The sequence below is a fragment of the Pleurodeles waltl genome, unplaced genomic scaffold, assembly GCF_031143425.1.
Source record: "Pleurodeles waltl isolate 20211129_DDA unplaced genomic scaffold, aPleWal1.hap1.20221129 scaffold_107, whole genome shotgun sequence".
NCBI classification, from domain to species: Eukaryota; Metazoa; Chordata; class Amphibia; order Caudata; family Salamandridae; genus Pleurodeles; species Pleurodeles waltl.
Window position 1 is genome coordinate 759,085 of NW_027149815.1, and position 23,978 is coordinate 783,062.

Here is a 23,978-nt window from a genome sequence, read left to right on the forward strand (position 1 = left end):
GGAATCCACAGCCCTTTGGAAGCATTTCTGGCAAAAGGATGACAGCATGGGAACATGAAGGAAAGGACAGAAAGTTAGGAGAGTCATTACTCCGTACGGAGCATGAAGAACATGCATTTTGAATGCTTCTGTGAAAGGAACTGGAAAAGCAAAACCAGTAGATTAATGGACCATTCAGAAGGGATTAGGATGAAGAAAACATTCTGTTTTTCTTAAACCTTCTGGTAAGAGTCTCTGGTTTAGAGGAAGAATTCAAATAAATGACCAAGACAGCTGTGCCCGTTTTCTATACTAAGAATGCCAAGATAAATCACCACTTTGGTTTCTTATGGAAGCAAGATTATTTTTTTCTATAAACACGGGAAATGAGATAGCCCCATTTCAAAAGGTTTTGCAAGGCGAAGAAAGTGGGGTTCTGGCACCAGCTGCATGACATCTCACTTCCTTACTCATGATGCCAGCCTAGCTATCTGTCAAAAGGCAAGATTAGCATGGCGAAAAGCTGGAGATGCCGGGGATTGAACCCGGGGCCTCATACATGCTAAGCATGCGCTCTACCACTGAGCTACATCCCCACATCCTGTAGAGGGAGACCTTGCTCCACGCATGGAAACCTGGAATTCTATTGAATGTACATTCACCACATATGACACTGGAATGGGAAGCGTCAGGTGTGGAATTCCATATGATTTACAGCTGGATTTTCTAGCACCGTTTTTTATGGAATAAGGTTGACTCTAGAATGAATAATTCCCCACACACAACAGCTAGATGCAATCGAAAAAAGCCAGAGTATTCAAGGCAACTGGTTCAGGATACATCAAAGAAGGATATGGTTGAGTGCTGTTTCCACATCTTGTGAGATGACTTAAGGTACCCCTGCTCTTTTTGCAGGACACACAGCTATGTTACATTAGCATGTACAGTGTTGAGATCTAGATGCATCTACGGCTAGGGGCGGCATGTTAATTCTGGGTTTTAGTCCATTTCATTCTCAGTTATGTGGAGGAAAAAATGGCACGATCTTTCTTAGAGAGGTGAATGGTATGCCCTGATTTCTTTTGCATGGCTAAATGTATGGGGTGTGGGTTTAAGCACTGGGAAAGAGCAGTCTTCTGACCATTATAACTGCAGACGATTTTAATCCAGCGAGGCAACCGAAGTGTATTGATATTCCAACATGAGAACAGCATTTTTGCTACCTTCCCTCTTCATGGTGTGTAGACGCATTTGTTAGCGGTTTCAAGCAGCCTTCTTAGCGCAGTAGGCAGCGCGTCAGTCTCATAATCTGAAGGTCCTGAGTTCGATCCTCAGAGAGGGCATTGCAGTGTTTCTTTTGTCAAGAGAAACATCTCAGATTTTCTCCAAATCTGTAAACTATTCCTCCACATTGCATCTTGCTCAGTTTTAAGGAGTTGGTGTCTTTGTAGATTCCCTCTTTCATATCCATGGCCACTCATTGTAGGTGAGTTTTAGCTGGTTCGGCTGCCGAAACATCTACCTTGGTACAATGAAACTGGAAGTCTTCCAAGTGCCTTCATATATTTAGTCAAGGCTTTGGAATGAATTCTGATCTGCAGGTCCTTGTTTATTTCTCTTCCAACATCCCTCAGAAATGACTATGTGGTCAATTTCATTGGAAAGCAGAAGAAGTCTACCCTTCTGTCCTAGCATTTATTTGGAGCTAGGGAAATGTTTCTCAATCAGAGGGGCACATAATGTTTTAACAAGAGAGAAAGCAGCTATGGAAAACAAAAAAGGGGAAACTCCTCCGAGCCGGATTTGAACCAGCGACCTAAGGATTTCTGTTTCTCCACTACAGTCCTCCGCTCTCCCAACTGAGCTATCGGAGGATTAGGCAGTACAGCTTTCCATGCTGCATTCATCTTTCTTTCAATAATGGTTGCGGCGGGAGTGGGGTGGGAGTACTGCAGTCTAATCTTGAAAATCATGAATATGACCTGCAGCTTGCTCTACAAATTGCCACTTCCTAGAGTGCATTCTCAGCTACATCTTATCACCATAAAGGGGGACTGCTTACCTACCTGAATGTGCTGTGCTGGCGTGAAGGAAAGCAGGGGACCTAGAATTAGAAATCCTACAGAAAGGAGTTTTCCTGAAAGGGCATGGGGCCGAGGAATCCACAGCCCTTTGGAAGCATTTCTGGCAAAAGGATGACAGCATGGGAACATGAAGGAAAGGACAGAAAGTTAGGAGAGTCATTACTCCGTACGGAGCATGAAGAACATGCATTTTTAATGCTTCTGTGAAAGGAACTGGAAAAGCAAAACCAGTAGATTAATGGACCATTCAGAAGGGATTAGGATGAAGAAAACATTCTGTTTTTCTTAAACCTTCTGGTAAGAGTCTCTGGTTTAGAGGAAGAATTCAAATAAATGACCAAGACAGCTGTGCCCGTTTTCTATACTAAGAATGCCAAGATAAATCACCACTTTGGTTTCTTATGGAAGCAAGATTATTTTTTTCTATAAACACGGGAAATGAGATAGCCCCATTTCAAAAGGTTTTGCAAGGCGAAGAAAGTGGGGTTCTGGCACCAGCTGCATGACATCTCACTTCCTTACTCATGATGCCAGCCTAGCTATCTGTCAAAAGGCAAGATTAGCATGGCGAAAAGCTGGAGATGCCGGGGATTGAACCCGGGGCCTCATACATGCTAAGCATGCGCTCTACCACTGAGCTACATCCCCACATCCTGTAGAGGGAGACCTTGCTCCACGCATGGAAACCTGGAATTCTATTGAATGTACATTCACCACATATGACACTGGAATGGGAAGCGTCAGGTGTGGAATTCCATATGATTTACAGCTGGATTTTCTAGCACCGTTTTTTATGGAATAAGGTTGACTCTAGAATGAATAATTCCCCACACACAACAGCTAGATGCAATCGAAAAAAGCCAGAGTATTCAAGGCAACTGGTTCAGGATACATCAAAGAAGGATATGGTTGAGTGCTGTTTCCACATCTTGTGAGATGACTTAAGGTACCCCTGCTCTTTTTGCAGGACACACAGCTATGTTACATTAGCATGTAAAGTGTTGAGATCTAGATGCATCTACGGCTAGGGGCGGCATGTTAATTCTGGGTTTTAGTCCATTTCATTCTCAGTTATGTGGAGGAAAAAATGGCACGATCTTTCTTAGAGAGGTGAATGGTATGCCCTGATTTCTTTTGCATGGCTAAATGTATGGGGTGTGGGTTTAAGCACTGGGAAAGAGCAGTCTTCTGACCATTATAACTGCAGACGATTTTAATCCAGCGAGGCAACCGAAGTGTATTGATATTCCAACATGAGAACAGCATTTTTGCTACCTTCCCTCTTCATGGTGTGTAGACGCATTTGTTAGCGGTTTCAAGCAGCCTTCTTAGCGCAGTAGGCAGCGCGTCAGTCTCATAATCTGAAGGTCCTGAGTTCGATCCTCAGAGAGGGCATTGCAGTGTTTCTTTTGTCAAGAGAAACATCTCAGATTTTCTCCAAATCTGTAAACTATTCCTCCACATTGCATCTTGCTCAGTTTTAAGGAGTTGGTGTCTTTGTAGATTCCCTCTTTCATATCCATGGCCACTCATTGTAGGTGAGTTTTAGCTGGTTCGGCTGCCGAAACATCTACCTTGGTACAATGAAACTGGAAGTCTTCCAAGTGCCTTCATATATTTAGTCAAGGCTTTGGAATGAATTCTGATCTGCAGGTCCTTGTTTATTTCTCTTCCAACATCCCTCAGAAATGACTATGTGGTCAATTTCATTGGAAAGCAGAAGAAGTCTACCCTTCTGTCCTAGCATTTATTTGGAGCTAGGGAAATGTTTCTCAATCAGAGGGGCACATAATGTTTTAACAAGAGAGAAAGCAGCTATGGAAAACAAAAAAGGGGAAACTCCTCCGAGCCGGATTTGAACCAGCGACCTAAGGATTTCTGTTTCTCCACTACAGTCCTCCGCTCTCCCAACTGAGCTATCGGAGGATTAGGCAGTACAGCTTTCCATGCTGCATTCATCTTTCTTTCAATAATGGTTGCGGCGGGAGTGGGGTGGGAGTACTGCAGTCTAATCTTGAAAATCATGAATATGACCTGCAGCTTGCTCTACAAATTGCCACTTCCTAGAGTGCATTCTCAGCTACATCTTATCACCATAAAGGGGGACTGCTTACCTACCTGAATGTGCTGTGCTGGCGTGAAGGAAAGCAGGGGACCTAGAATTAGAAATCCTACAGAAAGGAGTTTTCCTGAAAGGGCATGGGGCCGAGGAATCCACAGCCCTTTGGAAGCATTTCTGGCAAAAGGATGACAGCATGGGAACATGAAGGAAAGGACAGAAAGTTAGGAGAGTCATTACTCCGTACGGAGCATGAAGAACATGCATTTTTAATGCTTCTGTGAAAGGAACTGGAAAAGCAAAACCAGTAGATTAATGGACCATTCAGAAGGGATTAGGATGAAGAAAACATTCTGTTTTTCTTAAACCTTCTGGTAAGAGTCTCTGGTTTAGAGGAAGAATTCAAATAAATGACCAAGACAGCTGTGCCCGTTTTCTATACTAAGAATGCCAAGATAAATCACCACTTTGGTTTCTTATGGAAGCAAGATTATTTTTTTCTATAAACACGGGAAATGAGATAGCCCCATTTCAAAAGGTTTTGCAAGGCGAAGAAAGTGGGGTTCTGGCACCAGCTGCATGACATCTCACTTCCTTACTCATGATGCCAGCCTAGCTATCTGTCAAAAGGCAAGATTAGCATGGCGAAAAGCTGGAGATGCCGGGGATTGAACCCGGGGCCTCATACATGCTAAGCATGCGCTCTACCACTGAGCTACATCCCCACATCCTGTAGAGGGAGACCTTGCTCCACGCATGGAAACCTGGAATTCTATTGAATGTACATTCACCACATATGACACTGGAATGGGAAGCGTCAGGTGTGGAATTCCATATGATTTACAGCTGGATTTTCTAGCACCGTTTTTTATGGAATAAGGTTGACTCTAGAATGAATAATTCCCCACACACAACAGCTAGATGCAATCGAAAAAAGCCAGAGTATTCAAGGCAACTGGTTCAGGATACATCAAAGAAGGATATGGTTGAGTGCTGTTTCCACATCTTGTGAGATGACTTAAGGTACCCCTGCTCTTTTTGCAGGACACACAGCTATGTTACATTAGCATGTAAAGTGTTGAGATCTAGATGCATCTACGGCTAGGGGCGGCATGTTAATTCTGGGTTTTAGTCCATTTCATTCTCAGTTATGTGGAGGAAAAAATGGCACGATCTTTCTTAGAGAGGTGAATGGTATGCCCTGATTTCTTTTGCATGGCTAAATGTATGGGGTGTGGGTTTAAGCACTGGGAAAGAGCAGTCTTCTGACCATTATAACTGCAGACGATTTTAATCCAGCGAGGCAACCGAAGTGTATTGATATTCCAACATGAGAACAGCATTTTTGCTACCTTCCCTCTTCATGGTGTGTAGACGCATTTGTTAGCGGTTTCAAGCAGCCTTCTTAGCGCAGTAGGCAGCGCGTCAGTCTCATAATCTGAAGGTCCTGAGTTCGATCCTCAGAGAGGGCATTGCAGTGTTTCTTTTGTCAAGAGAAACATCTCAGATTTTCTCCAAATCTGTAAACTATTCCTCCACATTGCATCTTGCTCAGTTTTAAGGAGTTGGTGTCTTTGTAGATTCCCTCTTTCATATCCATGGCCACTCATTGTAGGTGAGTTTTAGCTGGTTCGGCTGCCGAAACATCTACCTTGGTACAATGAAACTGGAAGTCTTCCAAGTGCCTTCATATATTTAGTCAAGGCTTTGGAATGAATTCTGATCTGCAGGTCCTTGTTTATTTCTCTTCCAACATCCCTCAGAAATGACTATGTGGTCAATTTCATTGGAAAGCAGAAGAAGTCTACCCTTCTGTCCTAGCATTTATTTGGAGCTAGGGAAATGTTTCTCAATCAGAGGGGCACATAATGTTTTAACAAGAGAGAAAGCAGCTATGGAAAACAAAAAAGGGGAAACTCCTCCGAGCCGGATTTGAACCAGCGACCTAAGGATTTCTGTTTCTCCACTACAGTCCTCCGCTCTCCCAACTGAGCTATCGGAGGATTAGGCAGTACAGCTTTCCATGCTGCATTCATCTTTCTTTCAATAATGGTTGCGGCGGGAGTGGGGTGGGAGTACTGCAGTCTAATCTTGAAAATCATGAATATGACCTGCAGCTTGCTCTACAAATTGCCACTTCCTAGAGTGCATTCTCAGCTACATCTTATCACCATAAAGGGGGACTGCTTACCTACCTGAATGTGCTGTGCTGGCGTGAAGGAAAGCAGGGGACCTAGAATTAGAAATCCTACAGAAAGGAGTTTTCCTGAAAGGGCATGGGGCCGAGGAATCCACAGCCCTTTGGAAGCATTTCTGGCAAAAGGATGACAGCATGGGAACATGAAGGAAAGGACAGAAAGTTAGGAGAGTCATTACTCCGTACGGAGCATGAAGAACATGCATTTTTAATGCTTCTGTGAAAGGAACTGGAAAAGCAAAACCAGTAGATTAATGGACCATTCAGAAGGGATTAGGATGAAGAAAACATTCTGTTTTTCTTAAACCTTCTGGTAAGAGTCTCTGGTTTAGAGGAAGAATTCAAATAAATGACCAAGACAGCTGTGCCCGTTTTCTATACTAAGAATGCCAAGATAAATCACCACTTTGGTTTCTTATGGAAGCAAGATTATTTTTTTCTATAAACACGGGAAATGAGATAGCCCCATTTCAAAAGGTTTTGCAAGGCGAAGAAAGTGGGGTTCTGGCACCAGCTGCATGACATCTCACTTCCTTACTCATGATGCCAGCCTAGCTATCTGTCAAAAGGCAAGATTAGCATGGCGAAAAGCTGGAGATGCCGGGGATTGAACCCGGGGCCTCATACATGCTAAGCATGCGCTCTACCACTGAGCTACATCCCCACATCCTGTAGAGGGAGACCTTGCTCCACGCATGGAAACCTGGAATTCTATTGAATGTACATTCACCACATATGACACTGGAATGGGAAGCGTCAGGTGTGGAATTCCATATGATTTACAGCTGGATTTTCTAGCACCGTTTTTTATGGAATAAGGTTGACTCTAGAATGAATAATTCCCCACACACAACAGCTAGATGCAATCGAAAAAAGCCAGAGTATTCAAGGCAACTGGTTCAGGATACATCAAAGAAGGATATGGTTGAGTGCTGTTTCCACATCTTGTGAGATGACTTAAGGTACCCCTGCTCTTTTTGCAGGACACACAGCTATGTTACATTAGCATGTACAGTGTTGAGATCTAGATGCATCTACGGCTAGGGGCGGCATGTTAATTCTGGGTTTTAGTCCATTTCATTCTCAGTTATGTGGAGGAAAAAATGGCACGATCTTTCTTAGAGAGGTGAATGGTATGCCCTGATTTCTTTTGCATGGCTAAATGTATGGGGTGTGGGTTTAAGCACTGGGAAAGAGCAGTCTTCTGACCATTATAACTGCAGACGATTTTAATCCAGCGAGGCAACCGAAGTGTATTGATATTCCAACATGAGAACAGCATTTTTGCTACCTTCCCTCTTCATGGTGTGTAGACGCATTTGTTAGCGGTTTCAAGCAGCCTTCTTAGCGCAGTAGGCAGCGCGTCAGTCTCATAATCTGAAGGTCCTGAGTTCGATCCTCAGAGAGGGCATTGCAGTGTTTCTTTTGTCAAGAGAAACATCTCAGATTTTCTCCAAATCTGTAAACTATTCCTCCACATTGCATCTTGCTCAGTTTTAAGGAGTTGGTGTCTTTGTAGATTCCCTCTTTCATATCCATGGCCACTCATTGTAGGTGAGTTTTAGCTGGTTCGGCTGCCGAAACATCTACCTTGGTACAATGAAACTGGAAGTCTTCCAAGTGCCTTCATATATTTAGTCAAGGCTTTGGAATGAATTCTGATCTGCAGGTCCTTGTTTATTTCTCTTCCAACATCCCTCAGAAATGACTATGTGGTCAATTTCATTGGAAAGCAGAAGAAGTCTACCCTTCTGTCCTAGCATTTATTTGGAGCTAGGGAAATGTTTCTCAATCAGAGGGGCACATAATGTTTTAACAAGAGAGAAAGCAGCTATGGAAAACAAAAAAGGGGAAACTCCTCCGAGCCGGATTTGAACCAGCGACCTAAGGATTTCTGTTTCTCCACTACAGTCCTCCGCTCTCCCAACTGAGCTATCGGAGGATTAGGCAGTACAGCTTTCCATGCTGCATTCATCTTTCTTTCAATAATGGTTGCGGCGGGAGTGGGGTGGGAGTACTGCAGTCTAATCTTGAAAATCATGAATATGACCTGCAGCTTGCTCTACAAATTGCCACTTCCTAGAGTGCATTCTCAGATACATCTTATCACCATAAAGGGGGACTGCTTACCTACCTGAATGTGCTGTGCTGGCGTGAAGGAAAGCAGGGGACCTAGAATTAGAAATCCTACAGAAAGGAGTTTTCCTGAAAGGGCATGGGGCCGAGGAATCCACAGCCCTTTGGAAGCATTTCTGGCAAAAGGATGACAGCATGGGAACATGAAGGAAAGGACAGAAAGTTAGGAGAGTCATTACTCCGTACGGAGCATGAAGAACATGCATTTTTAATGCTTCTGTGAAAGGAACTGGAAAAGCAAAACCAGTAGATTAATGGACCATTCAGAAGGGATTAGGATGAAGAAAACATTCTGTTTTTCTTAAACCTTCTGGTAAGAGTCTCTGGTTTAGAGGAAGAATTCAAATAAATGACCAAGACAGCTGTGCCCGTTTTCTATACTAAGAATGCCAAGATAAATCACCACTTTGGTTTCTTATGGAAGCAAGATTATTTTTTTCTATAAACACGGGAAATGAGATAGCCCCATTTCAAAAGGTTTTGCAAGGCGAAGAAAGTGGGGTTCTGGCACCAGCTGCATGACATCTCACTTCCTTACTCATGATGCCAGCCTAGCTATCTGTCAAAAGGCAAGATTAGCATGGCGAAAAGCTGGAGATGCCGGGGATTGAACCCGGGGCCTCATACATGCTAAGCATGCGCTCTACCACTGAGCTACATCCCCACATCCTGTAGAGGGAGACCTTGCTCCACGCATGGAAACCTGGAATTCTATTGAATGTACATTCACCACATATGACACTGGAATGGGAAGCGTCAGGTGTGGAATTCCATATGATTTACAGCTGGATTTTCTAGCACCGTTTTTTATGGAATAAGGTTGACTCTAGAATGAATAATTCCCCACACACAACAGCTAGATGCAATCGAAAAAAGCCAGAGTATTCAAGGCAACTGGTTCAGGATACATCAAAGAAGGATATGGTTGAGTGCTGTTTCCACATCTTGTGAGATGACTTAAGGTACCCCTGCTCTTTTTGCAGGACACACAGCTATGTTACATTAGCATGTACAGTGTTGAGATCTAGATGCATCTACGGCTAGGGGCGGCATGTTAATTCTGGGTTTTAGTCCATTTCATTCTCAGTTATGTGGAGGAAAAAATGGCACGATCTTTCTTAGAGAGGTGAATGGTATGCCCTGATTTCTTTTGCATGGCTAAATGTATGGGGTGTGGGTTTAAGCACTGGGAAAGAGCAGTCTTCTGACCATTATAACTGCAGACGATTTTAATCCAGCGAGGCAACCGAAGTGTATTGATATTCCAACATGAGAACAGCATTTTTGCTACCTTCCCTCTTCATGGTGTGTAGACGCATTTGTTAGCGGTTTCAAGCAGCCTTCTTAGCGCAGTAGGCAGCGCGTCAGTCTCATAATCTGAAGGTCCTGAGTTCGATCCTCAGAGAGGGCATTGCAGTGTTTCTTTTGTCAAGAGAAACATCTCAGATTTTCTCCAAATCTGTAAACTATTCCTCCACATTGCATCTTGCTCAGTTTTAAGGAGTTGGTGTCTTTGTAGATTCCCTCTTTCATATCCATGGCCACTCATTGTAGGTGAGTTTTAGCTGGTTCGGCTGCCGAAACATCTACCTTGGTACAATGAAACTGGAAGTCTTCCAAGTGCCTTCATATATTTAGTCAAGGCTTTGGAATGAATTCTGATCTGCAGGTCCTTGTTTATTTCTCTTCCAACATCCCTCAGAAATGACTATGTGGTCAATTTCATTGGAAAGCAGAAGAAGTCTACCCTTCTGTCCTAGCATTTATTTGGAGCTAGGGAAATGTTTCTCAATCAGAGGGGCACATAATGTTTTAACAAGAGAGAAAGCAGCTATGGAAAACAAAAAAGGGGAAACTCCTCCGAGCCGGATTTGAACCAGCGACCTAAGGATTTCTGTTTCTCCACTACAGTCCTCCGCTCTCCCAACTGAGCTATCGGAGGATTAGGCAGTACAGCTTTCCATGCTGCATTCATCTTTCTTTCAATAATGGTTGCGGCGGGAGTGGGGTGGGAGTACTGCAGTCTAATCTTGAAAATCATGAATATGACCTGCAGCTTGCTCTACAAATTGCCACTTCCTAGAGTGCATTCTCAGATACATCTTATCACCATAAAGGGGGACTGCTTACCTACCTGAATGTGCTGTGCTGGCGTGAAGGAAAGCAGGGGACCTAGAATTAGAAATCCTACAGAAAGGAGTTTTCCTGAAAGGGCATGGGGCCGAGGAATCCACAGCCCTTTGGAAGCATTTCTGGCAAAAGGATGACAGCATGGGAACATGAAGGAAAGGACAGAAAGTTAGGAGAGTCATTACTCCGTACGGAGCATGAAGAACATGCATTTTTAATGCTTCTGTGAAAGGAACTGGAAAAGCAAAACCAGTAGATTAATGGACCATTCAGAAGGGATTAGGATGAAGAAAACATTCTGTTTTTCTTAAACCTTCTGGTAAGAGTCTCTGGTTTAGAGGAAGAATTCAAATAAATGACCAAGACAGCTGTGCCCGTTTTCTATACTAAGAATGCCAAGATAAATCACCACTTTGGTTTCTTATGGAAGCAAGATTATTTTTTTCTATAAACACGGGAAATGAGATAGCCCCATTTCAAAAGGTTTTGCAAGGCGAAGAAAGTGGGGTTCTGGCACCAGCTGCATGACATCTCACTTCCTTACTCATGATGCCAGCCTAGCTATCTGTCAAAAGGCAAGATTAGCATGGCGAAAAGCTGGAGATGCCGGGGATTGAACCCGGGGCCTCATACATGCTAAGCATGCGCTCTACCACTGAGCTACATCCCCACATCCTGTAGAGGGAGACCTTGCTCCACGCATGGAAACCTGGAATTCTATTGAATGTACATTCACCACATATGACACTGGAATGGGAAGCGTCAGGTGTGGAATTCCATATGATTTACAGCTGGATTTTCTAGCACCGTTTTTTATGGAATAAGGTTGACTCTAGAATGAATAATTCCCCACACACAACAGCTAGATGCAATCGAAAAAAGCCAGAGTATTCAAGGCAACTGGTTCAGGATACATCAAAGAAGGATATGGTTGAGTGCTGTTTCCACATCTTGTGAGATGACTTAAGGTACCCCTGCTCTTTTTGCAGGACACACAGCTATGTTACATTAGCATGTACAGTGTTGAGATCTAGATGCATCTACGGCTAGGGGCGGCATGTTAATTCTGGGTTTTAGTCCATTTCATTCTCAGTTATATGGAGGAAAAAATGGCACGATCTTTCTTAGAGAGGTGAATGGTATGCCCTGATTTCTTTTGCATGGCTAAATGTATGGGGTGTGGGTTTAAGCACTGGGAAAGAGCAGTCTTCTGACCATTATAACTGCAGACGATTTTAATCCAGCGAGGCAACCGAAGTGTATTGATATTCCAACATGAGAACAGCATTTTTGCTACCTTCCCTCTTCATGGTGTGTAGACGCATTTGTTAGCGGTTTCAAGCAGCCTTCTTAGCGCAGTAGGCAGCGCGTCAGTCTCATAATCTGAAGGTCCTGAGTTCGATCCTCAGAGAGGGCATTGCAGTGTTTCTTTTGTCAAGAGAAACATCTCAGATTTTCTCCAAATCTGTAAACTATTCCTCCACATTGCATCTTGCTCAGTTTTAAGGAGTTGGTGTCTTTGTAGATTCCCTCTTTCATATCCATGGCCACTCATTGTAGGTGAGTTTTAGCTGGTTCGGCTGCCGAAACATCTACCTTGGTACAATGAAACTGGAAGTCTTCCAAGTGCCTTCATATATTTAGTCAAGGCTTTGGAATGAATTCTGATCTGCAGGTCCTTGTTTATTTCTCTTCCAACATCCCTCAGAAATGACTATGTGGTCAATTTCATTGGAAAGCAGAAGAAGTCTACCCTTCTGTCCTAGCATTTATTTGGAGCTAGGGAAATGTTTCTCAATCAGAGGGGCACATAATGTTTTAACAAGAGAGAAAGCAGCTATGGAAAACAAAAAAGGGGAAACTCCTCCGAGCCGGATTTGAACCAGCGACCTAAGGATTTCTGTTTCTCCACTACAGTCCTCCGCTCTCCCAACTGAGCTATCGGAGGATTAGGCAGTACAGCTTTCCATGCTGCATTCATCTTTCTTTCAATAATGGTTGCGGCGGGAGTGGGGTGGGAGTACTGCAGTCTAATCTTGAAAATCATGAATATGACCTGCAGCTTGCTCTACAAATTGCCACTTCCTAGAGTGCATTCTCAGATACATCTTATCACCATAAAGGGGGACTGCTTACCTACCTGAATGTGCTGTGCTGGCGTGAAGGAAAGCAGGGGACCTAGAATTAGAAATCCTACAGAAAGGAGTTTTCCTGAAAGGGCATGGGGCCGAGGAATCCACAGCCCTTTGGAAGCATTTCTGGCAAAAGGATGACAGCATGGGAACATGAAGGAAAGGACAGAAAGTTAGGAGAGTCATTACTCCGTACGGAGCATGAAGAACATGCATTTTTAATGCTTCTGTGAAAGGAACTGGAAAAGCAAAACCAGTAGATTAATGGACCATTCAGAAGGGATTAGGATGAAGAAAACATTCTGTTTTTCTTAAACCTTCTGGTAAGAGTCTCTGGTTTAGAGGAAGAATTCAAATAAATGACCAAGACAGCTGTGCCCGTTTTCTATACTAAGAATGCCAAGATAAATCACCACTTTGGTTTCTTATGGAAGCAAGATTATTTTTTTCTATAAACACGGGAAATGAGATAGCCCCATTTCAAAAGGTTTTGCAAGGCGAAGAAAGTGGGGTTCTGGCACCAGCTGCATGACATCTCACTTCCTTACTCATGATGCCAGCCTAGCTATCTGTCAAAAGGCAAGATTAGCATGGCGAAAAGCTGGAGATGCCGGGGATTGAACCCGGGGCCTCATACATGCTAAGCATGCGCTCTACCACTGAGCTACATCCCCACATCCTGTAGAGGGAGACCTTGCTCCACGCATGGAAACCTGGAATTCTATTGAATGTACATTCACCACATATGACACTGGAATGGGAAGCGTCAGGTGTGGAATTCCATATGATTTACAGCTGGATTTTCTAGCACCGTTTTTTATGGAATAAGGTTGACTCTAGAATGAATAATTCCCCACACACAACAGCTAGATGCAATCGAAAAAAGCCAGAGTATTCAAGGCAACTGGTTCAGGATACATCAAAGAAGGATATGGTTGAGTGCTGTTTCCACATCTTGTGAGATGACTTAAGGTACCCCTGCTCTTTTTGCAGGACACACAGCTATGTTACATTAGCATGTAAAGTGTTGAGATCTAGATGCATCTACGGCTAGGGGCGGCATGTTAATTCTGGGTTTTAGTCCATTTCATTCTCAGTTATGTGGAGGAAAAAATGGCACGATCTTTCTTAGAGAGGTGAATGGTATGCCCTGATTTCTTTTGCATGGCTAAATGTATGGGGTGTGGGTTTAAGCACTGGGAAAGAGCAGTCTTCTGACCATTATAACTGCAGACGATTTTAATCCAGCGAGGCAACCGAAGTGTATTGATATTCCAACATGAGAACAGCATTTTTGCTACCTTCCCTCTTCATGGTGTGTAGACGCATTTGTTAGCGGTTTCAAGCAGCCTTCTTAGCGCAGTAGGCAGCGCGTCAGTCTCATAATCTGAAGGTCCTGAGTTCCATCCTCAGAGAGGGCATTGCAGTGTTTCTTTTGTCAAGAGAAACATCTCAGATTTTCTCCAAATCTGTAAACTATTCCTCCACATTGCATCTTGCTCAGTTTTAAGGAGTTGGTGTCTTTGTAGATTCCCTCTTTCATATCCATGGCCACTCATTGTAGGTGAGTTTTAGCTGGTTCGGCTGCCGAAACATCTACCTTGGTACAATGAAACTGGAAGTCTTCCAAGTGCCTTCATATATTTAGTCAAGGCTTTGGAATGAATTCTGATCTGCAGGTCCTTGTTTATTTCTCTTCCAACATCCCTCAGAAATGACTATGTGGTCAATTTCATTGGAAAGCAGAAGAAGTCTACCCTTCTGTCCTAGCATTTATTTGGAGCTAGGGAAATGTTTCTCAATCAGAGGGGCACATAATGTTTTAACAAGAGAGAAAGCAGCTATGGAAAACAAAAAAGGGGAAACTCCTCCGAGCCGGATTTGAACCAGCGACCTAAGGATTTCTGTTTCTCCACTACAGTCCTCCGCTCTCCCAACTGAGCTATCGGAGGATTAGGCAGTACAGCTTTCCATGCTGCATTCATCTTTCTTTCAATAATGGTTGCGGCGGGAGTGGGGTGGGAGTACTGCAGTCTAATCTTGAAAATCATGAATATGACCTGCAGCTTGCTCTACAAATTGCCACTTCCTAGAGTGCATTCTCAGCTACATCTTATCACCATAAAGGGGGACTGCTTACCTACCTGAATGTGCTGTGCTGGCGTGAAGGAAAGCAGGGGACCTAGAATTAGAAATCCTACAGAAAGGAGTTTTCCTGAAAGGGCATGGGGCCGAGGAATCCACAGCCCTTTGGAAGCATTTCTGGCAAAAGGATGACAGCATGGGAACATGAAGGAAAGGACAGAAAGTTAGGAGAGTCATTACTCCGTACGGAGCATGAAGAACATGCATTTTTAATGCTTCTGTGAAAGGAACTGGAAAAGCAAAACCAGTAGATTAATGGACCATTCAGAAGGGATTAGGATGAAGAAAACATTCTGTTTTTCTTAAACCTTCTGGTAAGAGTCTCTGGTTTAGAGGAAGAATTCAAATAAATGACCAAGACAGCTGTGCCCGTTTTCTATACTAAGAATGCCAAGATAAATCACCACTTTGGTTTCTTATGGAAGCAAGATTATTTTTTTCTATAAACACGGGAAATGAGATAGCCCCATTTCAAAAGGTTTTGCAAGGCGAAGAAAGTGGGGTTCTGGCACCAGCTGCATGACATCTCACTTCCTTACTCATGATGCCAGCCTAGCTATCTGTCAAAAGGCAAGATTAGCATGGCGAAAAGCTGGAGATGCCGGGGATTGAACCCGGGGCCTCATACATGCTAAGCATGCGCTCTACCACTGAGCTACATCCCCACATCCTGTAGAGGGAGACCTTGCTCCACGCATGGAAACCTGGAATTCTATTGAATGTACATTCACCACATATGACACTGGAATGGGAAGCGTCAGGTGTGGAATTCCATATGATTTACAGCTGGATTTTCTAGCACCGTTTTTTATGGAATAAGGTTGACTCTAGAATGAATAATTCCCCACACACAACAGCTAGATGCAATCGAAAAAAGCCAGAGTATTCAAGGCAACTGGTTCAGGATACATCAAAGAAGGATATGGTTGAGTGCTGTTTCCACATCTTGTGAGATGACTTAAGGTACCCCTGCTCTTTTTGCAGGACACACAGCTATGTTACATTAGCATGTACAGTGTTGAGATCTAGATGCATCTACGGCTAGGGGCGGCATGTTAATTCTGGGTTTTAGTCCATTTCATTCTCAGTTATGTGGAGGAAAAAATGGCACAATCTTTCTTAGAGAGGTGAATGGTATGCCCTGATTTCTTTTGCATGGCTAAATGTATGGGGTGTGGGTTTAAGCACTGGGAAAGAGCAGTCTTCTGACCATTATAACTGCAGACGATTTTAATCCAGCGAGGCAACCGAAGTGTATTGATATTCCAACATGAGAACAGCATTTTTGCTACCTTCCCTCTTCATGGTGTGTAGACGCATTTGTTAGCGGTTTCAAGCAGCCTTCTTAGCGCAGTAGGCAGCGCGTCAGTCTCATAATCTGAAGGTCCTGAGTTCGATCCTCAGAGAGGGCATTGCAGTGTTTCTTTTGTCAAGAGAAACATCTCAGATTTTCTCCAAATCTGTAAACTATTCCTCCACATTGCATCTTGCTCAGTTTTAAGGAGTTGGTGTCTTTGTAGATTCCCTCTTTCATATCCATGGCCACTCATTGTAGGTGAGTTTTAGCTGGTTCGGCTGCCGAAACATCTACCTTGGTACAATGAAACTGGAAGTCTTCCAAGTGCCTTCATATATTTAGTCAAGGCTTTGGAATGAATTCTGATCTGCAGGTCCTTGTTTATTTCTCTTCCAACATCCCTCAGAAATGACTATGTGGTCAATTTCATTGGAAAGCAGAAGAAGTCTACCCTTCTGTCCTAGCATTTATTTGGAGCTAGGGAAATGTTTCTCAATCAGAGGGGCACATAATGTTTTAACAAGAGAGAAAGCAGCTATGGAAAACAAAAAAGGGGAAACTCCTCCGAGCCGGATTTGAACCAGCGACCTAAGGATTTCTGTTTCTCCACTACAGTCCTCCGCTCTCCCAACTGAGCTATCGGAGGATTAGGCAGTACAGCTTTCCATGCTGCATTCATCTTTCTTTCAATAATGGTTGCGGCGGGAGTGGGGTGGGAGTACTGCAGTCTAATCTTGAAAATCATGAATATGACCTGCAGCTTGCTCTACAAATTGCCACTTCCTAGAGTGCATTCTCAGATACATCTTATCACCATAAAGGGGGACTGCTTACCTACCTGAATGTGCTGTGCTGGCGTGAAGGAAAGCAGGGGACCTAGAATTAGAAATCCTACAGAAAGGAGTTTTCCTGAAAGGGCATGGGGCCGAGGAATCCACAGCCCTTTGGAAGCATTTCTGGCAAAAGGATGACAGCATGGGAACATGAAGGAAAGGACAGAAAGTTAGGAGAGTCATTACTCCGTACGGAGCATGAAGAACATGCATTTTTAATGCTTCTGTGAAAGGAACTGGAAAAGCAAAACCAGTAGATTAATGGACCATTCAGAAGGGATTAGGATGAAGAAAACATTCTGTTTTTCTTAAACCTTCTGGTAAGAGTCTCTGGTTTAGAGGAAGAATTCAAATAAATGACCAAGACAGCTGTGCCCGTTTTCTATACTAAGAATGCCAAGATAAATCACCACTTTGGTTTCTTATGGAAGCAAGATTATTTTTTTCTATAAACACGGGAAATGAGATAGCCCCATTTCAAAAGGTTTTGCAAGGCGAAGAAAGTGGGGTTCTGGCACCAGCTGCATGACATCTCACTTCCTTACTCATGATGCCAGCCTAGCTATCTGTCAAAAGGCAAGATTAGCATGGCGAAAAGCTGGAGATGCCGGGGATTGAACCCGGGGCCTCATACATGCTAAGCATGCGCTCTACCACTGAGCTACATCCCCACATCCTGTAGAGGGAGACCTTGCTCCACGCATGGAAACCTGGAATTCTATTGAATGTACATTCACCACATATGACACTGGAATGGGAAGCGTCAGGTGTGGAATTCCATATGATTTACAGCTGGATTTTCTAGCACCGTTTTTTATGGAATAAGGTTGACTCTAGAATGAATAATTCCCCACACACAACAGCTAGATGCAATCGAAAAAAGCCAGAGTATTCAAGGCAACTGGTTCAGGATACATCAAAGAAGGATATGGTTGAGTGCTGTTTCCACATCTTGTGAGATGACTTAAGGTACCCCTGCTCTTTTTGCAGGACACACAGCTATGTTACATTAGCATGTAAAGTGTTGAGATCTAGATGCATCTACGGCTAGGGGCGGCATGTTAATTCTGGGTTTTAGTCCATTTCATTCTCAGTTATGTGGAGGAAAAAATGGCACGATCTTTCTTAGAGAGGTGAATGGTATGCCCTGATTTCTTTTGCATGGCTAAATGTATGGGGTGTGGGTTTAAGCACTGGGAAAGAGCAGTCTTCTGACCATTATAACTGCAGACGATTTTAATCCAGCGAGGCAACCGAAGTGTATTGATATTCCAACATGAGAACAGCATTTTTGCTACCTTCCCTCTTCATGGTGTGTAGACGCATTTGTTAGCGGTTTCAAGCAGCCTTCTTAGCGCAGTAGGCAGCGCGTCAGTCTCATAATCTGAAGGTCCTGAGTTCCATCCTCAGAGAGGGCATTGCAGTGTTTCTTTTGTCAAGAGAAACATCTCAGATTTTCTCCAAATCTGTAAACTATTCCTCCACATTGCATCTTGCTCAGTTTTAAGGAGTTGGTGTCTTTGTAGATTCCCTCTTTCATATCCATGGCCACTCATTGTAGGTGAGTTTTAGCTGGTTCGGCTGCCGAAACATCTACCTTGGTACAATGAAACTGGAAGTCTTCCAAGTGCCTTCATATATTTAGTCAAGGCTTTGGAATGAATTCTGATCTGCAGGTCCTTGTTTATTTCTCTTCCAACATCCCTCAGAAATGACTATGTGGTCAATTTCATTGGAAAGCAGAAGAAGTCTACCCTTCTGTCCTAGCATTTATTTGGAGCTAGGGAAATGTTTCTCAATCAGAGGGGCACATAATGTTTTAACAAGAGAGAAAGCAGCTATGGAAAACAAAAAAGGGGAAACTCCTCCGAGCCGGATTTGAACCAGCGACCTAAGGATTTCTGTTTCTCCACTACAGTCCTCCGCTCACCCAACTGAGCTATCGGAGGATTAGGCAGTACAGCTTTCCATGCTGCATTCATCTTTCTTTCAATAATGGTTGCGGCGGGAGTGGGGTGGGAGTACTGCAGTCTAATCTTGAAAATCATGAATATGACCTGCAGCTTGCTCAACAAATTGCCACTTCCTAGAGTGCATTCTCAGCTACATCTTATCACCATAAAGGGGGACTGCTTACCTACCTGAATGTGCTGTGCTGGCGTGAAGGAAAGCAGGGGACCTAGAATTAGAAATCCTACAGAAAGGAGTTTTCCTGAAAGGGCATGGGGCCGAGGAATCCACAGCCCTTTGGAAGCATTTCTGGCAAAAGGATGACAGCATGGGAACATGAAGGAAAGGACAGAAAGTTAGGAGAGTCATTACTCCGTACGGAGCATGAAGAACATGCATTTTTAATGCTTCTGTGAAAGGAACTGGAAAAGCAAAACCAGTAGATTAATGGACCATTCAGAAGGGATTAGGATGAAGAAAACATTCTGTTTTTCTTAAACCTTCTGGTAAGAGTCTCTGGTTTAGAGGAAGAATTCAAATAAATGACCAAGACAGCTGTGCCCGTTTTCTATACTAAGAATGCCAAGATAAATCACCACTTTGGTTTCTTATGGAAGCAAGATTATTTTTTTCTATAAACACGGGAAATGAGATAGCCCCATTTCAAAAGGTTTTGCAAGGCGAAGAAAGTGGGGTTCTGGCACCAGCTGCATGACATCTCACTTCCTTACTCATGATGCCAGCCTAGCTATCTGTCAAAAGGCAAGATTAGCATGGCGAAAAGCTGGAGATGCCGGGGATTGAACCCGGGGCCTCATACATGCTAAGCATGCGCTCTACCACTGAGCTACATCCCCACATCCTGTAGAGGGAGACCTTGCTCCACGCATGGAAACCTGGAATTCTATTGAATGTACATTCACCACATATGACACTGGAATGGGAAGCGTCAGGTGTGGAATTCCATATGATTTACAGCTGGATTTTCTAGCACCGTTTTTTATGGAATAAGGTTGACTCTAGAATGAATAATTCCCCACACACAACAGCTAGATGCAATCGAAAAAAGCCAGAGTATTCAAGGCAACTGGTTCAGGATACATCAAAGAAGGATATGGTTGAGTGCTGTTTCCACATCTTGTGAGATGACTTAAGGTACCCCTGCTCTTTTTGCAGGACACACAGCTATGTTACATTAGCATGTACAGTGTTGAGATCTAGATGCATCTACGGCTAGGGGCGGCATGTTAATTCTGGGTTTTAGTCCATTTCATTCTCAGTTATGTGGAGGAAAAAATGGCACGATCTTTCTTAGAGAGGTGAATGGTATGCCCTGATTTCTTTTGCATGGCTAAATGTATGGGGTGTGGGTTTAAGCACTGGGAAAGAGCAGTCTTCTGACCATTATAACTGCAGACGATTTTAATCCAGCGAGGCAACCGAAGTGTATTGATATTCCAACATGAGAACAGCATTTTTGCTACCTTCCCTCTTCATGGTGTGTAGACGCATTTGTTAGCGGTTTCAAGCAGCCTTCTTAGCGCAGTAGGCAGCGCGTCAGTCTCATAATCTGAAGGTCCTGAGTTCGATCCTCAGAGAGGGCATTGCAGTGTTTCTTTTGTCAAGAGAAACATCTCAGATTTTCTCCAAATCTGTAAACTATTCCTCCACATTGCATCTTGCTCAGTTTTAAGGAGTTGGTGTCTTTGTAGATTCCCTCTTTCATATCCATGGCCACTCATTGTAGGTGAGTTTTAGCTGGTTCGGCTGCCGAAACATCTACCTTGGTACAATGAAACTGGAAGTCTTCCAAGTGCCTTCATATATTTAGTCAAGGCTTTGGAATGAATTCTGATCTGCAGGTCCTTGTTTATTTCTCTTCCAACATCCCTCAGAAATGACTATGTGGTCAATTTCATTGGAAAGCAGAAGAAGTCTACCCTTCTGTCCTAGCATTTATTTGGAGCTAGGGAAATGTTTCTCAATCAGAGGGGCACATAATGTTTTAACAAGAGAGAAAGCAGCTATGGAAAACAAAAAAGGGGAAACTCCTCCGAGCCGGATTTGAACCAGCGACCTAAGGATTTCTGTTTCTCCACTACAGTCCTCCGCTCTCCCAACTGAGCTATCGGAGGATTAGGCAGTACAGCTTTCCATGCTGCATTCATCTTTCTTTCAATAATGGTTGCGGCGGGAGTGGGGTGGGAGTACTGCAGTCTAATCTTGAAAATCATGAATATGACCTGCAGCTTGCTCTACAAATTGCCACTTCCTAGAGTGCATTCTCAGCTACATCTTATCACCATAAAGGGGGACTGCTTACCTACCTGAATGTGCTGTGCTGGCGTGAAGGAAAGCAGGGGACCTAGAATTAGAAATCCTACAGAAAGGAGTTTTCCTGAAAGGGCATGGGGCCGAGGAATCCACAGCCCTTTGGAAGCATTTCTGGCAAAAGGATGACAGCATGGGAACATGAAGGAAAGGACAGAAAGTTAGGAGAGTCATTACTCCGTACGGAGCATGAAGAACATGCATTTTTAATGCTTCTGTGAAAGGAACTGGAAAAGCAAAACCAGTAGATTAATGGACCATTCAGAAGGGATTAGGATGAAGAAAACATTCTGTTTTTCTTAAACCTTCTGGTAAGAGTCTCTGGTTTAGAGGAAGAATTCAAATAAATGACCAAGACAGCTGTGCCCGTTTTCTATACTAAGAATGCCAAGATAAATCACCACTTTGGTTTCTTATGGAAGCAAGATTATTTTTTTCTATAAACACGGGAAATGAGATAGCCCCATTTCAAAAGGTTTTGCAAGGCGAAGAAAGTGGGGTTCTGGCACCAGCTGCATGACATCTCACTTCCTTACTCATGATGCCAGCCTAGCTATCTGTCAAAAGGCAAGATTAGCATGGCGAAAAGCTGGAGATGCCGGGGATTGAACCCGGGGCCTCATACATGCTAAGCATGCGCTCTACCACTGAGCTACATCCCCACATCCTGTAGAGGGAGACCTTGCTCCACGCATGGAAACCTGGAATTCTATTGAATGTACATTCACCACATATGACACTGGAATGGGAAGCGTCAGGTGTGGAATTCCATATGATTTACAGCTGGATTTTCTAGCACCGTTTTTTATGGAATAAGGTTGACTCTAGAATGAATAATTCCCCACACACAACAGCTAGATGCAATCGAAAAAAGCCAGAGTATTCAAGGCAACTGGTTCAGGATACATCAAAGAAGGATATGGTTGAGTGCTGTTTCCACATCTTGTGAGATGACTTAAGGTACCCCTGCTCTTTTTGCAGGACACACAGCTATGTTACATTAGCATGTACAGTGTTGAGATCTAGATGCATCTACGGCTAGGGGCGGCATGTTAATTCTGGGTTTTAGTCCATTTCATTCTCAGTTATGTGGAGGAAAAAATGGCACGATCTTTCTTAGAGAGGTGAATGGTATGCCCTGATTTCTTTTGCATGGCTAAATGTATGGGGTGTGGGTTTAAGCACTGGGAAAGAGCAGTCTTCTGACCATTATAACTGCAGACGATTTTAATCCAGCGAGGCAACCGAAGTGTATTGATATTCCAACATGAGAACAGCATTTTTGCTACCTTCCCTCTTCATGGTGTGTAGACGCATTTGTTAGCGGTTTCAAGCAGCCTTCTTAGCGCAGTAGGCAGCGCGTCAGTCTCATAATCTGAAGGTCCTGAGTTCGATCCTCAGAGAGGGCATTGCAGTGTTTCTTTTGTCAAGAGAAACATCTCAGATTTTCTCCAAATCTGTAAACTATTCCTCCACATTGCATCTTGCTCAGTTTTAAGGAGTTGGTGTCTTTGTAGATTCCCTCTTTCATATCCATGGCCACTCATTGTAGGTGAGTTTTAGCTGGTTCGGCTGCCGAAACATCTACCTTGGTACAATGAAACTGGAAGTCTTCCAAGTGCCTTCATATATTTAGTCAAGGCTTTGGAATGAATTCTGATCTGCAGGTCCTTGTTTATTTCTCTTCCAACATCCCTCAGAAATGACTATGTGGTCAATTTCATTGGAAAGCAGAAGAAGTCTACCCTTCTGTCCTAGCATTTATTTGGAGCTAGGGAAATGTTTCTCAATCAGAGGGGCACATAATGTTTTAACAAGAGAGAAAGCAGCTATGGAAAACAAAAAAGGGGAAACTCCTCCGAGCCGGATTTGAACCAGCGACCTAAGGATTTCTGTTTCTCCACTACAGTCCTCCGCTCTCCCAACTGAGCTATCGGAGGATTAGGCAGTACAGCTTTCCATGCTGCATTCATCTTTCTTTCAATAATGGTTGCGGCGGGAGTGGGGTGGGAGTACTGCAGTCTAATCTTGAAAATCATGAATATGACCTGCAGCTTGCTCTACAAATTGCCACTTCCTAGAGTGCATTCTCAGCTACATCTTATCACCATAAAGGGGGACTGCTTACCTACCTGAATGTGCTGTGCTGGCGTGAAGGAAAGCAGGGGACCTAGAATTAGAAATCCTACAGAAAGGAGTTTTCCTGAAAGGGCATGGGGCCGAGGAATCCACAGCCCTTTGGAAGCATTTCTGGCAAAAGGATGACAGCATGGGAACATGAAGGAAAGGACAGAAAGTTAGGAGAGTCATTACTCCGTACGGAGCATGAAGAACATGCATTTTGAATGCTTCTGTGAAAGGAACTGGAAAAGCAAAACCAGTAGATTAATGGACCATTCAGAAGGGATTAGGATGAAGAAAACATTCTGTTTTTCTTAAACCTTCTGGTAAGAGTCTCTGGTTTAGAGGAAGAATTCAAATAAATGACCAAGACAGCTGTGCCCGTTTTCTATACTAAGAATGCCAAGATAAATCACCACTTTGGTTTCTTATGGAAGCAAGATTATTTTTTTCTATAAACACGGGAAATGAGATAGCCCCATTTCAAAAGGTTTTGCAAGGCGAAGAAAGTGGGGTTCTGGCACCAGCTGCATGACATCTCACTTCCTTACTCATGATGCCAGCCTAGCTATCTGTCAAAAGGC

The 23,978-nt window shown here is 43.5% G+C and overlaps 30 non-coding genes across 30 annotated transcripts; 9 read left to right on the forward strand and 21 right to left on the reverse strand.

Annotated features, from left to right (window-relative positions):
- Nucleotides 1-503: 503 nt before the first annotated feature.
- Nucleotides 504-575, reverse strand: TRNAA-AGC (transfer RNA alanine (anticodon AGC)). The gene has a single exon. It is a non-coding gene; the product is annotated as a tRNA-Ala (tRNA).
- A 674-nt stretch (nt 576-1,249) lies between these two features.
- TRNAM-CAU (transfer RNA methionine (anticodon CAU)) lies at nt 1,250-1,322 on the forward strand. Its single transcript has one exon. It is a non-coding gene; the product is annotated as a tRNA-Met (tRNA).
- A 445-nt stretch (nt 1,323-1,767) lies between these two features.
- On the reverse strand, nt 1,768-1,853 carry TRNAY-GUA (transfer RNA tyrosine (anticodon GUA)). The gene is given in 2 exon segments: nt 1,768-1,803; nt 1,817-1,853. It is a non-coding gene; the product is annotated as a tRNA-Tyr (tRNA).
- Nucleotides 1,854-2,639: 786 nt separating this feature from the next.
- Nucleotides 2,640-2,711, reverse strand: TRNAA-AGC (transfer RNA alanine (anticodon AGC)). Its single transcript has one exon. It is a non-coding gene; the product is annotated as a tRNA-Ala (tRNA).
- Nucleotides 2,712-3,385: 674 nt separating this feature from the next.
- TRNAM-CAU (transfer RNA methionine (anticodon CAU)) lies at nt 3,386-3,458 on the forward strand. The gene has a single exon. It is a non-coding gene; the product is annotated as a tRNA-Met (tRNA).
- A 445-nt stretch (nt 3,459-3,903) lies between these two features.
- TRNAY-GUA (transfer RNA tyrosine (anticodon GUA)) lies at nt 3,904-3,989 on the reverse strand. Its single transcript is given in 2 exon segments — nt 3,904-3,939; nt 3,953-3,989. It is a non-coding gene; the product is annotated as a tRNA-Tyr (tRNA).
- A 786-nt stretch (nt 3,990-4,775) lies between these two features.
- Nucleotides 4,776-4,847, reverse strand: TRNAA-AGC (transfer RNA alanine (anticodon AGC)). Its single transcript has one exon. It is a non-coding gene; the product is annotated as a tRNA-Ala (tRNA).
- A 674-nt stretch (nt 4,848-5,521) lies between these two features.
- Nucleotides 5,522-5,594, forward strand: TRNAM-CAU (transfer RNA methionine (anticodon CAU)). Its single transcript has one exon. It is a non-coding gene; the product is annotated as a tRNA-Met (tRNA).
- Nucleotides 5,595-6,039: 445 nt separating this feature from the next.
- TRNAY-GUA (transfer RNA tyrosine (anticodon GUA)) lies at nt 6,040-6,125 on the reverse strand. Its single transcript is given in 2 exon segments — nt 6,040-6,075; nt 6,089-6,125. It is a non-coding gene; the product is annotated as a tRNA-Tyr (tRNA).
- A 786-nt stretch (nt 6,126-6,911) lies between these two features.
- On the reverse strand, nt 6,912-6,983 carry TRNAA-AGC (transfer RNA alanine (anticodon AGC)). The gene has a single exon. It is a non-coding gene; the product is annotated as a tRNA-Ala (tRNA).
- Nucleotides 6,984-7,657: 674 nt separating this feature from the next.
- Nucleotides 7,658-7,730, forward strand: TRNAM-CAU (transfer RNA methionine (anticodon CAU)). The gene has a single exon. It is a non-coding gene; the product is annotated as a tRNA-Met (tRNA).
- Nucleotides 7,731-8,175: 445 nt separating this feature from the next.
- Nucleotides 8,176-8,261, reverse strand: TRNAY-GUA (transfer RNA tyrosine (anticodon GUA)). The gene is given in 2 exon segments: nt 8,176-8,211; nt 8,225-8,261. It is a non-coding gene; the product is annotated as a tRNA-Tyr (tRNA).
- A 786-nt stretch (nt 8,262-9,047) lies between these two features.
- Nucleotides 9,048-9,119, reverse strand: TRNAA-AGC (transfer RNA alanine (anticodon AGC)). Its single transcript has one exon. It is a non-coding gene; the product is annotated as a tRNA-Ala (tRNA).
- A 674-nt stretch (nt 9,120-9,793) lies between these two features.
- On the forward strand, nt 9,794-9,866 carry TRNAM-CAU (transfer RNA methionine (anticodon CAU)). The gene has a single exon. It is a non-coding gene; the product is annotated as a tRNA-Met (tRNA).
- Nucleotides 9,867-10,311: 445 nt separating this feature from the next.
- On the reverse strand, nt 10,312-10,397 carry TRNAY-GUA (transfer RNA tyrosine (anticodon GUA)). The gene is given in 2 exon segments: nt 10,312-10,347; nt 10,361-10,397. It is a non-coding gene; the product is annotated as a tRNA-Tyr (tRNA).
- A 786-nt stretch (nt 10,398-11,183) lies between these two features.
- On the reverse strand, nt 11,184-11,255 carry TRNAA-AGC (transfer RNA alanine (anticodon AGC)). The gene has a single exon. It is a non-coding gene; the product is annotated as a tRNA-Ala (tRNA).
- A 674-nt stretch (nt 11,256-11,929) lies between these two features.
- TRNAM-CAU (transfer RNA methionine (anticodon CAU)) lies at nt 11,930-12,002 on the forward strand. The gene has a single exon. It is a non-coding gene; the product is annotated as a tRNA-Met (tRNA).
- Nucleotides 12,003-12,447: 445 nt separating this feature from the next.
- Nucleotides 12,448-12,533, reverse strand: TRNAY-GUA (transfer RNA tyrosine (anticodon GUA)). Its single transcript is given in 2 exon segments — nt 12,448-12,483; nt 12,497-12,533. It is a non-coding gene; the product is annotated as a tRNA-Tyr (tRNA).
- A 786-nt stretch (nt 12,534-13,319) lies between these two features.
- TRNAA-AGC (transfer RNA alanine (anticodon AGC)) lies at nt 13,320-13,391 on the reverse strand. The gene has a single exon. It is a non-coding gene; the product is annotated as a tRNA-Ala (tRNA).
- A 1,192-nt stretch (nt 13,392-14,583) lies between these two features.
- TRNAY-GUA (transfer RNA tyrosine (anticodon GUA)) lies at nt 14,584-14,669 on the reverse strand. The gene is given in 2 exon segments: nt 14,584-14,619; nt 14,633-14,669. It is a non-coding gene; the product is annotated as a tRNA-Tyr (tRNA).
- A 786-nt stretch (nt 14,670-15,455) lies between these two features.
- On the reverse strand, nt 15,456-15,527 carry TRNAA-AGC (transfer RNA alanine (anticodon AGC)). The gene has a single exon. It is a non-coding gene; the product is annotated as a tRNA-Ala (tRNA).
- A 674-nt stretch (nt 15,528-16,201) lies between these two features.
- TRNAM-CAU (transfer RNA methionine (anticodon CAU)) lies at nt 16,202-16,274 on the forward strand. Its single transcript has one exon. It is a non-coding gene; the product is annotated as a tRNA-Met (tRNA).
- A 445-nt stretch (nt 16,275-16,719) lies between these two features.
- On the reverse strand, nt 16,720-16,805 carry TRNAY-GUA (transfer RNA tyrosine (anticodon GUA)). Its single transcript is given in 2 exon segments — nt 16,720-16,755; nt 16,769-16,805. It is a non-coding gene; the product is annotated as a tRNA-Tyr (tRNA).
- A 786-nt stretch (nt 16,806-17,591) lies between these two features.
- TRNAA-AGC (transfer RNA alanine (anticodon AGC)) lies at nt 17,592-17,663 on the reverse strand. The gene has a single exon. It is a non-coding gene; the product is annotated as a tRNA-Ala (tRNA).
- Nucleotides 17,664-19,727: 2,064 nt separating this feature from the next.
- TRNAA-AGC (transfer RNA alanine (anticodon AGC)) lies at nt 19,728-19,799 on the reverse strand. Its single transcript has one exon. It is a non-coding gene; the product is annotated as a tRNA-Ala (tRNA).
- Nucleotides 19,800-20,473: 674 nt separating this feature from the next.
- Nucleotides 20,474-20,546, forward strand: TRNAM-CAU (transfer RNA methionine (anticodon CAU)). Its single transcript has one exon. It is a non-coding gene; the product is annotated as a tRNA-Met (tRNA).
- Nucleotides 20,547-20,991: 445 nt separating this feature from the next.
- On the reverse strand, nt 20,992-21,077 carry TRNAY-GUA (transfer RNA tyrosine (anticodon GUA)). Its single transcript is given in 2 exon segments — nt 20,992-21,027; nt 21,041-21,077. It is a non-coding gene; the product is annotated as a tRNA-Tyr (tRNA).
- Nucleotides 21,078-21,863: 786 nt separating this feature from the next.
- TRNAA-AGC (transfer RNA alanine (anticodon AGC)) lies at nt 21,864-21,935 on the reverse strand. The gene has a single exon. It is a non-coding gene; the product is annotated as a tRNA-Ala (tRNA).
- A 674-nt stretch (nt 21,936-22,609) lies between these two features.
- TRNAM-CAU (transfer RNA methionine (anticodon CAU)) lies at nt 22,610-22,682 on the forward strand. Its single transcript has one exon. It is a non-coding gene; the product is annotated as a tRNA-Met (tRNA).
- A 445-nt stretch (nt 22,683-23,127) lies between these two features.
- Nucleotides 23,128-23,213, reverse strand: TRNAY-GUA (transfer RNA tyrosine (anticodon GUA)). Its single transcript is given in 2 exon segments — nt 23,128-23,163; nt 23,177-23,213. It is a non-coding gene; the product is annotated as a tRNA-Tyr (tRNA).
- Nucleotides 23,214-23,978: the final 765 nt, after the last annotated feature.